Source organism: Canis lupus, chromosome 14 (genome assembly GCF_011100685.1).
Source record: "Canis lupus familiaris isolate Mischka breed German Shepherd chromosome 14, alternate assembly UU_Cfam_GSD_1.0, whole genome shotgun sequence".
Lineage (NCBI taxonomy): Eukaryota > Metazoa > Chordata > Mammalia > Carnivora > Canidae > Canis > Canis lupus.
This window is the reverse complement of record NC_049235.1, coordinates 16,333,102-16,348,581: the sequence shown is the minus strand read 5'-3', so window position 1 is coordinate 16,348,581 and position 15,480 is coordinate 16,333,102. Positions and strand designations below refer to the sequence as shown.

At 35.8% G+C, this 15,480-nt stretch overlaps 2 protein-coding genes across 2 annotated transcripts in view; both read right to left on the bottom strand.

Annotated features, from left to right (window-relative positions):
- Positions 1-15,480, bottom strand: part of CDK14 (cyclin dependent kinase 14) — a 722,239-nt gene that overhangs the window by 630,415 nt on the left and 76,344 nt on the right. The window lies entirely within an intron of this gene.
- The window catches only part of PTTG1IP2 (uncharacterized LOC118827801), a 34,638-nt gene continuing 29,771 nt past the window's right edge, over positions 10,614-15,480 (bottom strand). The window contains 1 exon segment of the mRNA NM_001387868.1: positions 10,614-11,333. The gene's annotated coding sequence lies outside the window, so the exon portion shown is untranslated.

Here is a 15,480-nt window from a genome sequence, read left to right as displayed (position 1 = left end):
ATTTTACCTAGAGATTCTATATTTTGTGTATTTCAGTAGTTCTTTCTCATTTTTTCTGAGTAGAGTTCCACTGTATGGCTATACCATCATGTGGTTTTCCATTCTCCTATTGATGAACATTTGAGTTTAGAGTTATCACAAAGGAAGCTGCTATGACCACTCAAGGTATGGACATATGTATTTATTTTTCATACATAAACATCTAGGTATAAAATGGCAGGGTGGTATGGTAGGTGTAGTCAAGTTTTTAGGAAACTATTAAATCATCTTCCAAAGTGGTTGCACCATTTTACATTCTTTGCAGCAGTGTTTTAAAAGTATAGTTTCTCCACATCTTCATCTTCAGCAATAATTGGTATGGTCATTGTTTATAATCTGAGCCATTGTAGTGAGTGTGCAGTGGTATCTCATTTTGGCTTTCATTTGCATTCTCCTAATGACTAACGATGTGTGAACATGTTTTCATGTGTCTATTTGACGGGGTTCTATTTTTAATTACTCCAAGACAACAGGTGTAAGGTAGGATCATCCTGGGAAAATTGGGACATATGGTGACTTAAACAAACATAATGAAGGACTTACTTGCAAATATTGAAACATCCTTGCATCCCTGGAATAAATCCCACTTGATTGTAATGTACATGATATAAACATTAACAAAATGAAGGATAAAAAGCACATGATCATTTCAAGAGATGTAGAAAAAGCCTTTGACAAAATTTCATATTCAATCATGATAAAAAACTCTTTCATAAAACTAGGTATAGGAAGAATGTATCTCAACGTAATAAAGGCCATACATGACAAGCCCTCTGGTAACAGCATGTTCAACAATGGCAAGCCAAAAGCTTTTTTTCTAAGATCAGAAACAACACAAGGATGTCCACTTTTGCCACTTTTATTCAACGTAGTACTGGAAGTCCTAGGCAGAGCAATCAGGCAAAAAGGAGGAAAGAAGGTTTAGTCAGTTAAGCATTTGCCTCTGGCTCAGGCAGTGATCCTAGGGCCCTGGGATTGAGCCCCATGTTGTGCTTCCTGCTCAGCAGGTAGCCTGCTTCCCATCTCTCTCTGCCCCTCCTCCACTCATGCTCTCTTTGCTTGCTCACTCTCTCTAATAAATAAATTTTTAAAATCTTTTTTTGGAAGAAAAGAAGGAAGGAAGGAAGGAAGGAAGGAAGGAAGGAAGGAAGGAAGGAAGGAAGGAAGGAAGGAAGGAAGGAAGGAAGGAAGGAAGGAAATCCAAATTGGAAAGGAAGAAGTAAACTATTTGGAGAGGACATGATATTATATATAGAAAATCCTAAAGAGTCCACCAAAGACTGTTAAAACTAATAAATGAAATCAGAAAAGTTGCAGGATACAAAATCAATATACAAAAATCAATTGCATTTCTACATACAAATAAACTATCAGAAAGAAAAATTAAGAAGACAGTCCCATTGACAATTGTATCATAAAGAATAAAATACCTAAGATTTAACCAAGGAGGTGAAAGACCTATAGAATTAAAGGGATAAAACAATGATGAAAGAAATTGAAGACACAAATAAATTAAAAACTACTCCAAGTTCATGGATTGGTAGAATTAATATTGTTAAAGTGCTTGTACTACTCAAAGCAATATACAGATTCAGTGCAACTTGTCAAAATTCCAATGACATTTTTCATCAAAATAGAACACACAATCCTAAAATATTTGTGGAACCACAAGAGACTGAATAGCCAAAGTCATTTTGAGGAAGAACAAAGTGCAAGGCATCACATTTCCTGATTTCAACCTATATTATAAGCTGTAGTGATCAAAACACTGATACTGACACAAAAACAGACATACAGATCAATAGAACAGAATAGAGGGCCCAGAAATAAACCCACACATATATGGCCAATTAATCTATGACAAAGTAGCTGAGAATATACAGTGGGGAAAATATAGTTTCTTCAATAAATGGTATTGGGAAAGCTGGACAGCCACCTGCAAAAGGATAAAAGTGGACCCGTATCTTACACGACTTACAAAAATCAATTTAAAATGGATTAAAGATTTGAACGTAAGACCTGAAATCATAAAATTCCTAGAAGAAAACATAAAGCGTAAGCTCCTTGACTTTGGTCTTGGTAATGTTTTTTTTTTTTTTTTATTTTGACACCAAAAGCAAAGGCAACAAAAACAAAAATAAAAGTGTAGAACCACATTAAACTAAAAAGCTTCTGTACAGCAAATCATCAACAAAAAGAAAATATAACCTGCAGCATGGGATAAAATAATTGCAAATCATATATCCCATAAGAAGTTAACATCTGAAATATATAAAGAACAACTCAATAGCAAAAGATGAACAATCCATTAATAAATGAGCTGAGGAGCTCAATATACTTTTCCCCCAAAAAAGATACACAAATGGACAATGGGTAAATGAAAAGGTGTTCAACATTACAAACTATCAGGGATACTCAAATCAAAACCACGGTGAACTATCACCTCACATCTGTTAAATTAGCTATTATCAAAAAGACTGGAGATAACAAGGCAGTGGAAAAAGGGGGAACCCTTATGCACTGTTACTAAGAATGTAAATGTACAGCTGTTATAGAAAACAGTATGAAGGTTCCTCAAAAAACTTAAAACTATCATATGATCTAGCAATTCCACTTTTGAGTATTCATTCAAAGAAAATGAAATCACTTTGTCAAAGAGATATCTGCACCCTGTATTCATTGCAGCATTTTAAAAAAAGATTTTATTTATTGATTCATGAGAGAGACAGACAGAGAGAGGCAGAGACACAGGCAGAGGGAGAAGCAGGCTCCATGCAGGGAGCCTGATATGGGACTCCATCCTGGGACCCCAGGATGATGCCCTGGGCCAAAGGCAGGCGCTAAACCACTGAGTCACCCAGGCGTCCCATCACTGCAGCATTATTCACAATAGCCAAGACATGGAAGGAACCTGAGTGTCCATGGACAGATGAATAGACAAAGAAAATGCATATATATATATATATACTCACAGTGTAGCACTATCCAACCACAAAAAAGAAGGAAATCCTGCCACTTACAACAACTAGCTGGACCTGAAGGGCATTATGTAAAGTGAGGTCAGACTGTGAGAGACAAATTCTGTTATGATCGCACTTATATGAGGAATCTAAAAAACTGAACTCACAGGTACAGAGAACAGATTGGTGGTTCCCGGAATCAGGAAATGGAAAGTGGGCAAAATAGGTGAAGGCAGACAAAAGGTAGAAAAGTCCAGTTATAAAATAACTAAGTTCTGGGGATGTAATGTACAGTACAGTGACTATAGATAACAATACTATACTCCATATTTGAAAGTTGCTAAGAGTAGACCTTGAAAGTCTCCATCACAAGAAAAAATTGTAACTATGTGAGGTAACAGATGTTAACTAAATTTATTGTGGCATTTTGCAATATGTACATATATTAAATTATTATGTTGTATACTAAAACTAAATGTAATATAAGGTCAAATATCAATTATATCTCAATAAAACTGAGGGAAAAAACAAGACAAATGAAGGAGGTAGAGGAAGAGGAGTATGGGGAAAGAAGAAAAAACCTCTCATTGGGTTATAAGATTATCACAATGCTTTGTTATCATAAAGCTACACAGAATTTTACATAATACTACATAAGTTAATAATAATTAATAATAAAATTGATTCATTTTCTCAGAAGGGAAAAGTTTGGCAAAATTATATTCATGATTAAGGGATCTGAGAGTCAATATTTTTATAAAAGTTAGCAAAATGGTATGTTTAAAATGTATATATAGGGATCCCTGGGTGGCGCAGCGGTTTGGCGCCTGCCTTTGGCCCAGGGCGCGATCCTGGAGACCCGGGATCGAATCCCACGTCGGGCTCCCGGTGCATGGAGCCTGCTTCTCCCTCTGCCTGTGTCTCTGCCTCTCTCTCTCTCTCTCTCTCTGTGACTATGATAAATAAATAAAAATTTAAAAAAATAAAATGTATATATATGCACACACACATTATTATACATATTTACATATAAATGTATATATCAAATAACATATATTGTAACACTTCAAAAAGTATATATTAAATAGTATATGTAATATGGTAATCATCTCATAACATTGTAGTTAATGTGGTTTAATGTCATAGAACATTGTTAAGTGGTTCTTTCTCCTAAAGCAATCTAGCCTTTCTTTTTCCCTTAGTACAACAAATCAAATGTGTAAGATTATAGAATGCTGAGGGCTCGTTCGGAGAAACTTTGGCAGGAATCTTTGAGGAGACAATTAGAGAAAATGGGAGACATTAGATTAAGCATTTTGAAACATGGATGTTTTGTTCTTCTGCGCTCTTTTTGTAAAAAAAGAAGGAAGGAGGGAAGGAAGGAAGGAAGGAAGGAAGGAAGGAAGGAAGGAAGGAAGGAAGGCAGGCAGGCAAACCATACTGGCAATAGCAGATGTTTATAAACACTCAATTTTTTTTTGGTTGCAATTATCTTTTCAAATGAAATAACCTTTGTCTACAGGATCAAGCAGTAAGTTTATGTAAGAGGATAGGAAAATACCCTATTAGTTAGAATAGAGTAGTTACAGTTCATGATACCCAGGGCATTATGTAATATTTTTATATGCAGTGTTATTATTGAAATTATTCTGAATGACCTATAATGCTTTGTACATAGTAGGGTTTCAAATATTGTTAGGATTAAACATGAGACATAAATTCATTCCTAAATATAGAACCTGATTCCTTATGGCTTTAGTACTTAATTTCCAGATGACTGGAAGACTGCTTTTAATATATTAATTGTATGTGCTCTGGGATTTTCACAATGATGAACCAAGAAAACATCTGAGCTGGAAGTCACTGGATATGTTTGAACCAAGTAAAAAGTAATAAAAAGTAAAGCCATCCTTAACTTTATAACCAAGCATGGATTTTTCTGGTTAACTTGTGCAGTTGAGAAAGCATTTCCTCCAAAATTGTTCAGTTTCATTGACAGGAAGTTTTTTCTAACATAATAACTGCTTTCTTGTGTGATTGTAGACAAACTTAAAGGAAATTTTTTTCGCTATAATCTCAGGGAGAAGTAGTTTTGTTTTTGTATTATTTATTTATTTATTTTTGAGAGAGAGTGAGAGGAGGGGCAGAGGGAGAAGGAGAGAAATCTCAAGCAGACTCCTTGCTGGGTGCAGAGCCCAAAGAGCTCGATCTCACAACCCTGAGATCATGACCTGAGCCTAAATCAAGAGTCTGGCACTTAACTGACTAAGCCACCCAGGCACCCCAGAGAGATAAGTTTTCTATGAGATGAAAACTACGGCTTTTCAAGCTTAGCTTCACTTCTAAAGCCAAAAGATCTTGGGCAATTCATTCTGTTGTGGTGAGTTTGTTTTTCAAATTCCTTATCTATACAATTGGGGCACTAGTATCTGTCCATCTCAAAGGATTCATTAGAAAATGAGGAAACCACCCTTTTCTTAAGGAAATCTGTCACAATCACAAATAATTTAGGGTCAGAGCTGAATTAAGACTAGGTCTCCAGGGGTGCCTGGGTGGTTCAGTTGGCTAAGCGTCTGCCTCTGGCTCAGGTCATGATCTCAGGGTCTTGGGATTGAGCACTGATTCAGGCTCCTTGCTCAGTGGGGTATCTGCTTCTCCCTCTCTCTTGGCCCCTTGATTGTGCTCTCTCTCTCACTCTCTCTGTCTCAAACAAATAAAATCTTAAAGCAACAACAACAACAACTAAAGACCAGGTCTCCAATTCTAAAACTTGGTCTCCTCTTCTAAGCATAACACTCAATCTAATGAGGTAAGACAAAGAAGTTTGTATAATTAGTATGAAATTTCAGTTGGCAACTAGTATTAAATTGATCTCTTTTTTTTCCAAGATTTTATTTTATTCATTTATTTTGAGAGAGAGAAAGCATGCACATGCGGGGTGGGGCATAAGGTGAGGGTGAGGGAGAGAATTTCAAGCAGACTCCATGCTGAGTGCTGAGCCCAAAAGGGGCTCGATCTCACAACCCTAAGGTCATGACCTGTGTGGAAACTAAGAGTCGGAGGCTTAACTGACTGAGCCACCCAGGTGCCCCTAAATTTATCTCTTTTTTTTTTTTAATCTCTCTCCAGGTTGTAGCTTCCTAAATTGAAAACTACCCAAAGTTCTGGTTAGATGGTGACTCTCTCTGAATCTAAGTGCCTTTCTCTGTTTTCTAAAATTTGTTTCACTCCTTTTATCCAAAGATGACATTTCCTAGAGCTATGTTGACTCAGCATTACCTATGCAAATCAAGAGTTTTCTGAAATTCAACAAAGCTAAGAAGATGTCTTCCTGGTAAGAATCAAACAAGATGGTACAAAAGGGAGAGTAAGGTTCTTGGCCAGAATAATACCAGGTGGGTGGAAAAGCCTTAGAAAGAATTAATTGGAATCAGTTTTAATATATGCTGTTCACTTTAAATCCCAATGTGGATATAATGAGCTCATAATTATAAATGAAAATCATTTAAAACCTCAGCGCTTCATGAGCTGCCAGTACTTCCAAATGATTGCATTCTTTCTAAGTAGTCACCATGGAAAATGCAAAGCGTTTTTCAACTGCTGAAACCATTTTGGATTTTTCTTTACAAACTGCTATCATAATTAGTTCCGGCCCCCACCTTTTCCTCCCTGCTTTTTCATTTTTCCTTTCCTGTGCACATAAGTTCTTTATAGTCTAAATCTGACGTTGACCAAAAATGGGTTGTCTGTAAACAGTTACCTGTTCATCATATAGACTCTGAATATCTTTCTGCCTTTTCAAAAACAAATTCTTTGTTCCCATTCTCAGCTGTCCTCAAAGAATGATGACCTGCCACTACTGAAGATGAATTTTAAATGTTCTGCAGGTTTTTAAAAAATATTTTTTAAATTTATTCCTGAGAGACACACAGAGAGAGGCAGAGACACAGGCAGAGGGAGAAGCAGGCTCCATGCAGAGAGCCCGATGCGGACTCCATCCCAGGACTCCGGGCAGGCGCTAAACTGCTGAGCCACCCAGGGATCCCCATGTTTTGCAGGTTTTTAAGGACATTTCAAGGAAGAGATCCAAAGACATTTTAAGTAATATCAACAGCATTGAAATAAGTGACTAATTTCTAATGGTAAATAATCTTATGGGACAAAATTAATTGCGGTACTTAATCATAGTGTTTGTTAAAAATGAGCCAAAAAAAGATCAGTCATATTAAATTCCTGTTTTACTTTATATATGGATATATACTATGCATGCACGTGTACGCATATAATCTTAAGACCTCTGGCATATTTCTAAGAGAAGAGTTAAAACTGAAAGACAGCAGCAACAGAAAAACCAGCATGTAAAATGCCATGGGAAGGAATACCTACTGAGAAAATATAAATGTAAAAGAGATATGACAGATGTCTTTCATAATTTTACCCAGTGAAGCAATAATAGGAATAAAAAATGTTGTTAAAAAACAAAGTGATAGCACTTCAATATTTTGAACACATTTAAAGGCTCTGGCTCCATAGTCAACCTGTCAAGAATCTAAAAACCTATAAGAACCCTTCATTTTTCAATAATCTAGTTCAATATGGATTTATTCCATTATTTTACTTGTTTTAATTAGTGGAGTATTTTGAGTAAGTTTTAACTTTATCAACTTTACATTTTATGTCTTATTGATATACTTGTAAAGACTGTGTTTACATTTTATCTAGGTGTTTTATCTGTTACATACTGCTGAAAATCCAGTAATCATAAATGCAAAAACTTTTACTCCTATAGCACACACATAAGGTCTTTTTAATAATTCAAAGAGTTTTCTATAATTTTAATAATTCAAAGAGTTTTCTTTCTATAATATTATGAGTTTTCTATAATGATTAAGTCATACTGATGAGCTCAATAGGAAAATTCTAATATTGTTAAATTAACTTAAATAATTCACTGTAGAAGCCAGGCATAAAAGAGCAAGAAAAATAAATTCTGAGTGCTCAAAATATTTTGCTTTTACTTATGCCAAGGCATATTTCCTAAATCATAGTGACAATTTTTCCTCTCTTTTGTTGGAGTACATGACAGCTACTCATATACTGGGGCAGGTGCCAAAGATAAATGCTTCCCTATTAAAGTCAAGAATGTCAGCATTCTGTGTGCAATGATGGGCAGCCCTCTATCATTTTTGCATAAGACATCTCCTGGGAAACCTATCACCAGGCCTTATTACTACACTATCAACTTATTCTCATCTCAAATTGTTATTTTTCAAAGACAGCCAGCTGAGTTGCACTTTACTTTTTTAGATTCCCTGATAGGTGATGAAAGAAAAAAGTCAAACAGAGCACAAGAGAACAAGGTTATTCATAATTTCATTTAACACCAAATCCAAAATCACTAATCCTTTAAATATAGCTGTTTGTGATATATTGATAATTATTCAGTATGATTATATAAAGTGAGAAAAAATGGAATAAAGTCAGTGAATGATTTTTTAAAATATAGAATTATGGTAGATGCTAGAATTAGTTAATTAGAGCCAATAATGAAGAAATTAATTGAAAATTCTACTATAATTACAATAAAACAAATTAAACCTGGTTTAGTATATTTTATTTCCTTTGGTGTTTATTTATAGAAGTCTTTTTCTGGTGATTACAAATCAAGAACCATCCTCAGGTTGTGTGATTAAAGGATGATTTTTTTCACAATTTATCAGAGGTAATGTGACATTCTACAGAAAATAACAGTCCATGCTAAATAGTTTTGAAGTGAGAAATGAAATTGAAATTTATTATGGAAAAAGGAGAAAAAAATGAAACTCCCCCAAAGACATTGATTAATGAGAATTTGAAAGGTTTGAGAAAACAGCCATATGTAGAAAATTAACACAAATGGATATATTTTTAACATTCTGAAAGTTAGTATGCATTTGAGATATGAATCTTTCTAATAAAAAAAGATGTATTTAAACCTGGTTAAAAAATAAATAAATAAACCTGGTAAATGGTAATCTTAGAAACAAATCTTAGAAACAATAAAACAAGTACTCTTATTCTTCAAAATTTTTCTACAAATAAACACAACACACCAACTTTATCTAGAATTATAAGAATAAAGCTTCAGTCTATAATGAGTTTAATAAAACTTGGATTTCCTTCATACAACTGAAGAATGGGGCTGATTGGGTTTGCATTGCATGTATAGGACCCGAGAAAGCTACTGAAAAATATATCACCAAAAAAACCCATTAAGGCAAACTGAGAGTTTTATAGGACTATATTCCTTTCACAGTGAGGTATATGTATATGTGTGTGTGTGTGTGTGTGTGTGTGTTCACACACTCGCATGTGTGTATAACAATGGAGTGTTAATAACCCATGAGAAAGAAAAAAGTCTTGCTATTTGTGACAACATGGATGAACCTGGAGGATACTATGCTAAGTGAAATAAACCTGCCAGAGAAGTACCAAATACTATATCATCTCACTTATGAGATCTGGAGAAAAAAAAAAGCCAAACGCACAGAAACAGAGTATAATGTGGTTACCAGACTAGTGGGTGGGAGAAATGGGGAGAAGATGATCAAAAGGTACTAGCTTTCAGTAATAAGATGAATAAATTCTGAGATGTGATGTACCGCACGATGAGTATAGTTAATAATATTGTATTTCATACTTGAACTTTACTATGAGAGTAGTCTTAAACATTCTCATCACACATAGACAGAGGTAACTATGTGAGGTGATGGATGTCTTAAGTAAACCGATTGTGGTAATCATTTCATATTGTGTATGTATATCAAATTGTTGCTTTATTTTTTATTTTATTTTTAAAAAATTTTATTTATTTATTCATGAGAGACACAGAAAGAGAGAGAGGCAGAGACACAGGCAGAGGGAGAAGCAGGCTCCATGCAGAGAGCCCGACGTGGGACTCAGTCCCGGGTCTCCAGGATCACGCCCTGGGCTGAAGGCAACACTAAACTGCTGAGCCACCTGGGCCGCCCAAATTGTTGCTTTAAATATATGTGATTTTACTGGTCAATTATACTTCAATAAAGCTGAGGAGAAAATGAAACTCTAGGAAATGAGCTGAAGCGGAAAGACATGACCTGAGATAGAAGAGCCCCAACTGACTAGATGGTCTATCACTTCATGGGGGAAAGACAGAGTATGTTCTTGGGTTTTGGTGAAACAAGAAAAATTACTTATTTCTATAGTGCTATTTCAGTTCTTCAACAAAGTCAAATTTTCTGCTAAACATAGAAATCAATTTCTAATCCAGTGCAAGAGCTGTCTTGCGCCACCTCAACTTAGACAAATTTGGTTTCTCCTGGCTCAAGTAATTCTAGTCTTGACATCCTGGAGGGAAATGTCTAAATATATAGAATCAAGCTTTATTCACCCCCATTATGACAATGGATCATTTTCTTCATAATATTTGGTGTCAAATGATCCTCCCTTCCCTGTCAAAGTTAACTAAAGCCGTATTAGTTTTATATCAAAGTACTGTAAATAGCAACAATATCAAATATAAATTTATGCTTCATCTTCCAAATTTTGCCTAAAAGACAGAAGTTAAAAAAAAAAAAGTTGGTGAAACACAAACATACCTATTAATTAACATATCAAAACATTAATGAATTTTAATGAAGAAACTACCTGGTACTGAAACAAGCCTAGCCTAATTTTGTTCTATTAAAAAGGATACTCTAGTATTTTCTTTAAATTGTGAAGAGTTTTCACCTCCTTTATTTTAAAGTACCTACAGCATTAAAAATTTGTTGTCATTAATCCACCCAACATGCCATCAACACATTAGTATTAATGATATCAATCATTACCTCAGATTTGCTATTCTAGGGAAGATTTTGAATAGCAGAGCAGGGTTTTTATGTAATAATAAATACAAACAAAATTAGAATTTGAGTGTTTATTGTCTGGTAACACTGATTAGAAAACAGCAATGTCATATATAACCACAGGGTTTGGCCTCCAATCCCTGTGCCATATTTAAAATTACATGTTGGGAGCTTGAATGTTCTATATTTATACCACTTTATGTTCCAAGGAAAGAACATTAAGAATGTAAAGCTATCCAGGAAGGAGATTATTCAGAAGTTTTTAAAAAGTTTTAAATTAACCATAAAATCTTGTCTCAAGAGCTGTTTCAACCCTTATGATCTCAAATTACAGAACAAGTCATAATGTAAAAGTAATGAAATACTCTACAAAAATGTTCGATAGGGTTTAAAATTTTAACTTAAGGGAATTTGAAAGTTCAATCATTTTCAAAGAGGCTGTAAGGATGATTAAAATCCCGAGGGAAGCCTGAAAGAAAAAGGACACAGTCATTATTGAAAATATAATGTTAACTCTCAGGTTTCATGTTTAGACTAGAAAGCTTAAGTTCAAGGCCTTTATACCAATTTTTATAGAAATGTAATGTTTTCCAACTCATGATCCATCCACTGAAAAGCTGTGCATGGCTAATAATGATGATCAATTCAATTTTATTTTTTATTTTTAATTTATTTATGATAGTCACAGAGAGAGAGAGAGAGAGATTGGCAGAGACATAGGCAGAGGAAGAAGCAGGCTCCATGCACCGGGAGCCTGATGTGGGATTCGATCCTGGGTCTCCAGGATCGCACCCTGGGCCAAAGGCAGGCGCCAAACTGCTGTGCCACCCAGGGATCCCTGATCAACTCAATTTAATCACACATGCGTGCGGGGCTAAATTGGAAATGAAAAGCTTCTTCTATTACCAAAACTAACTAAATGATTGATTTCTTTCTGCTGACATGAAAGGAAAAGAGTTGAATGTTTGTGAAGGATAGCATTGATGCACCCTGCCCAAAGGTCAGAGAGCTTGGTCAGCACAAATATTCCCAGAAAAGGTTCAACCTGGCAAAAAAGAAACCCTCTATTCCAAAAGGCCACCACGTCAGCTTGACTTTTTGTCTGCTATGAGAAAAATTCTGTCAAGGTTGGGTACTGTGAGGCAGCAGCTGCTCTATAGCATGGTACCCTCTCAAAGAGAACAGTTTCTCATACGCATCATGCAGCCCCTCCACCTCAGACTATTTCTTGCCTTCTCTGACACCATTCTTAGCCACAATCCCTTGACTTGGGTGTTCCATCTCAAATACCCACTTCCCAGCATTTAACACATGCTTATTAAACCCAGCTGAAAATCATACACTCCCAGTCAAGTCTAGTCCAACCCAAACTCTAATGGTCTATAAATGCCCACATTATCTGATCCTTGCCTCTGTCTCTAGCCCAACCCCTTGCTCATTCAAGCCACACCAGACTTCAATTTCTCCAAACCCAAGCTCTATCTCATCCCAGTCTTCCCCCGGTAATGTTACTTCCCTCTGTCTTACTCCTGGCTAACTCCCTCTCATACTTCTGTCTTCTGGCCCTTCCTATTTATCTCAAGCAGTTTCCCCACCCCCCATTTCAGTCCCTTCTTTTCTTCCCAGGAATATAATTATATTCCTTTGTTCCTCACTTTTTTTTTTTTTTTTTTTTGTATCCATGCTGGGATCATTGTCTTTCTTTTTTTTTTCCAGCTTTACTTAGATAAAATTGACATATAACATTGTATAAATTTAAGGTGTGCAATGTGTTGATTTGATAGCTATATATTACAAAATGATTACCATCAGAGCCTTAGCTAATACCTCCATCAACTCACATAATTACCATTTCTTTTTTGTGTGAGAACATTTTAGTTCTGCACTCTTAGCAACTTTCAAGTACATAATATAGTACTATTAGCTATAATCACTATGCCATACATTAGATCCTCAGAACATATTCATTTCTTTCTTTAAAGATTTTATTTATTTACTGGAGAGAGAGAGAGAGAGAGAACATGAGCAGGGGGGAAGGGCAGAAGGAGAGGGAAGCAGATTCCCCCACTGAGCAGGGAGCCCAATGCAGGGCTCCATCTCAGAACCCTGAGATCATGACCTGAGCCAAAGGGAGACACTTAACTGACTGAGCCACCCAGGCACCCCAGAACTTACTTATTTCTTAACTGAAATGTGTACCCTTTGACCAACATCTCCCATTTCCCTCCAATATTGTCTGTTTTATACACAACATATCCCCAATGCCTGGCACAAAGCAAAAATGCAATAAATGGTTATTCAGTCAGATCCATCCTACCTTGACCTGTTTTCTAACACCTTTCTTCTTATCAGAATCAGAGCAAAATGAACTCATCATTTACTCAGCTGTATTTCTATCACTGAAGTCAACATGTATACCTACTACATGCCAGAAACTGTAAGGTGCTGCCAGGCAGCTATTATTTACTGAGCATTTATTACATGCCAGACACTGCTATAAGCACCTCATATGTTATTTCATTGTATCGCCACCATTATGGAAACAAGCAATTATTTTTATCCCTATTTTAAAGATGAGAAACCTGGGACATAGAGAGGTTTTAATGTGCCCACAACATCCTAAATAGTTAGTGACAGAGCTGACATTCTTTATTGAATAAAGCACAATTTCCATTTTCTGATAAGTACCAGCAGAGAAGGGAGAGGAAAGTGATACAGAGATTCCAGGGGGAATGGTAACATTTGCTGAAGGGAGACCAGGAAAATTTGGTTGAATGTGAAGGTGAGATTTGAAAAAACGTTAGAGTTTTGACAAATGAATACCAGGAACTGGTGCAAGAGACCCTTATCAGAAAGAAAATAGTGAGAACAAAGATACAGGGAAAAGAGATACTAAGTGTGCACAGGAAATAGAGATAGTAGAGTTTTTACATGCTGTCCCATTTTTTGAACCCAAATAGGGAAAGTCCTTGCCTTATTGTTGAGAATTTATCTGTGGTTGAAAAAGGAGTGAAAATGTAATCAAGATTTTAAAATGGTATTAATTTTGGACTTATTCTCTTAAGTTTTTGGTAATCTTCCCAGTTAATTATCTATTTCTGTTGGCTAGTCTCTCAGCAACTGGATTTCAAGTTTCTTGAGGGCAGCCACCATAGGCACCATATCTTACACTTTTGTCAGAGGGGTTGAAAATATCAGTGGACACAAGGAAAAGTCAGAGAAGACTAGAGAGTGACTATGCACTACACATAAGTGATATCAATGATATGTTGATAAAATATCACTAAATTTTAGGGATAAAAGGCACAGTATAGGCAATATAGTCAATGGTTCTGTAATAGCACTGTATGATGACAGATAGAGGCCACCCTTGTGGTGAGCACAACATAATGTATAGAGTTGTCAAACCACTGTGTGGTACACCTAAAACTAATGTAACATTGTGTGTCAACCATACTTCAATTAAAAATGTTTTAATTAAGAAAAAATAAAATTAATTTATTCTGTATTTGGGTTATTAAAAAATAGTTAACCTATGAGTCATTAAAAACCAGTAAATTTCTTTGATAAGGAGTACTTATAAAAATTTCTCTGCATCAGTTATTCACATAGAACAGTGGAGAGTCTCATCTAAAACTTTATTAATGTGGTTACCATAAATCCCTCTCAGTGAAAAACTCTACTCAGCATTTGCTCTTTATGTTCCCTGCCTGTGGCTTTCTATAATCAAAGTTCTTAGCTGAAGAAATTTAAATAACCTTTTTTCTTCTTTTTTTTTATTTTTTTAAAATTTATTTATGATAGTCACACACAGAGAGAGAGAGAGAGAGAGAGAGAGAGGCAGAGACACAGGCAGAGGGAGAAGCAGGCTCCATGCACCGGGAGCCCGACGTGAGATTCGATCCCAGGTCTCCAGGATCGCGCCCTGGGCCAAAGGCAGGCGCTAAACCGCTGCGCCACCCAGGGATCCCCCTTTTTTCTTCTTATAGTAAAAAGCAATTACTTTCAATTCCCTTTACATAGTTCCACCATACTCCTATTAGAACATTGATCTAAAGTCCCAAACAACTGAATACAACACAGACACACACAGGCACACACACACAGTATTAACACTTGCATTAGGTAGGAAAAAGCTGAGTAGAAAGTGTGCGGTCATGCTCCCGTATACATTCTTTTGAATGCACATAATTTGTTTCCATTTTATTTATTCACTCTAGAGAGCCCAACATCTAACTTCATTTTACAAGTCCTGGCACTAGAAAACTGTGCTACAAAATCATAAGGAGCCATTTGCCTTTTTTTTTTTTAAGTTGATGTGTATGATAAATGGGATTCTGAAAGCTATAGAAATTTAGAGTTTTCACAATACCTTAAAAAGCATCTAATCAAGGGAAGACCAACTTAGACACAGTATTCCCTCACCCTTCCAGAGTATAGATATTGCTAATAATCCCAGTGTTCTTTCCCACTGAGCCTGGGCATTGCTCAGATTCCTTCTCTACATCATGCTCCAGGCAACCTCTATCCTGTAAGGTGAACTATTTCTTGTGCATGACCCTTCCCATAGGATAGAGAATGTATCCTGCAACTTAAGGCACTTTAGAATGCTATCA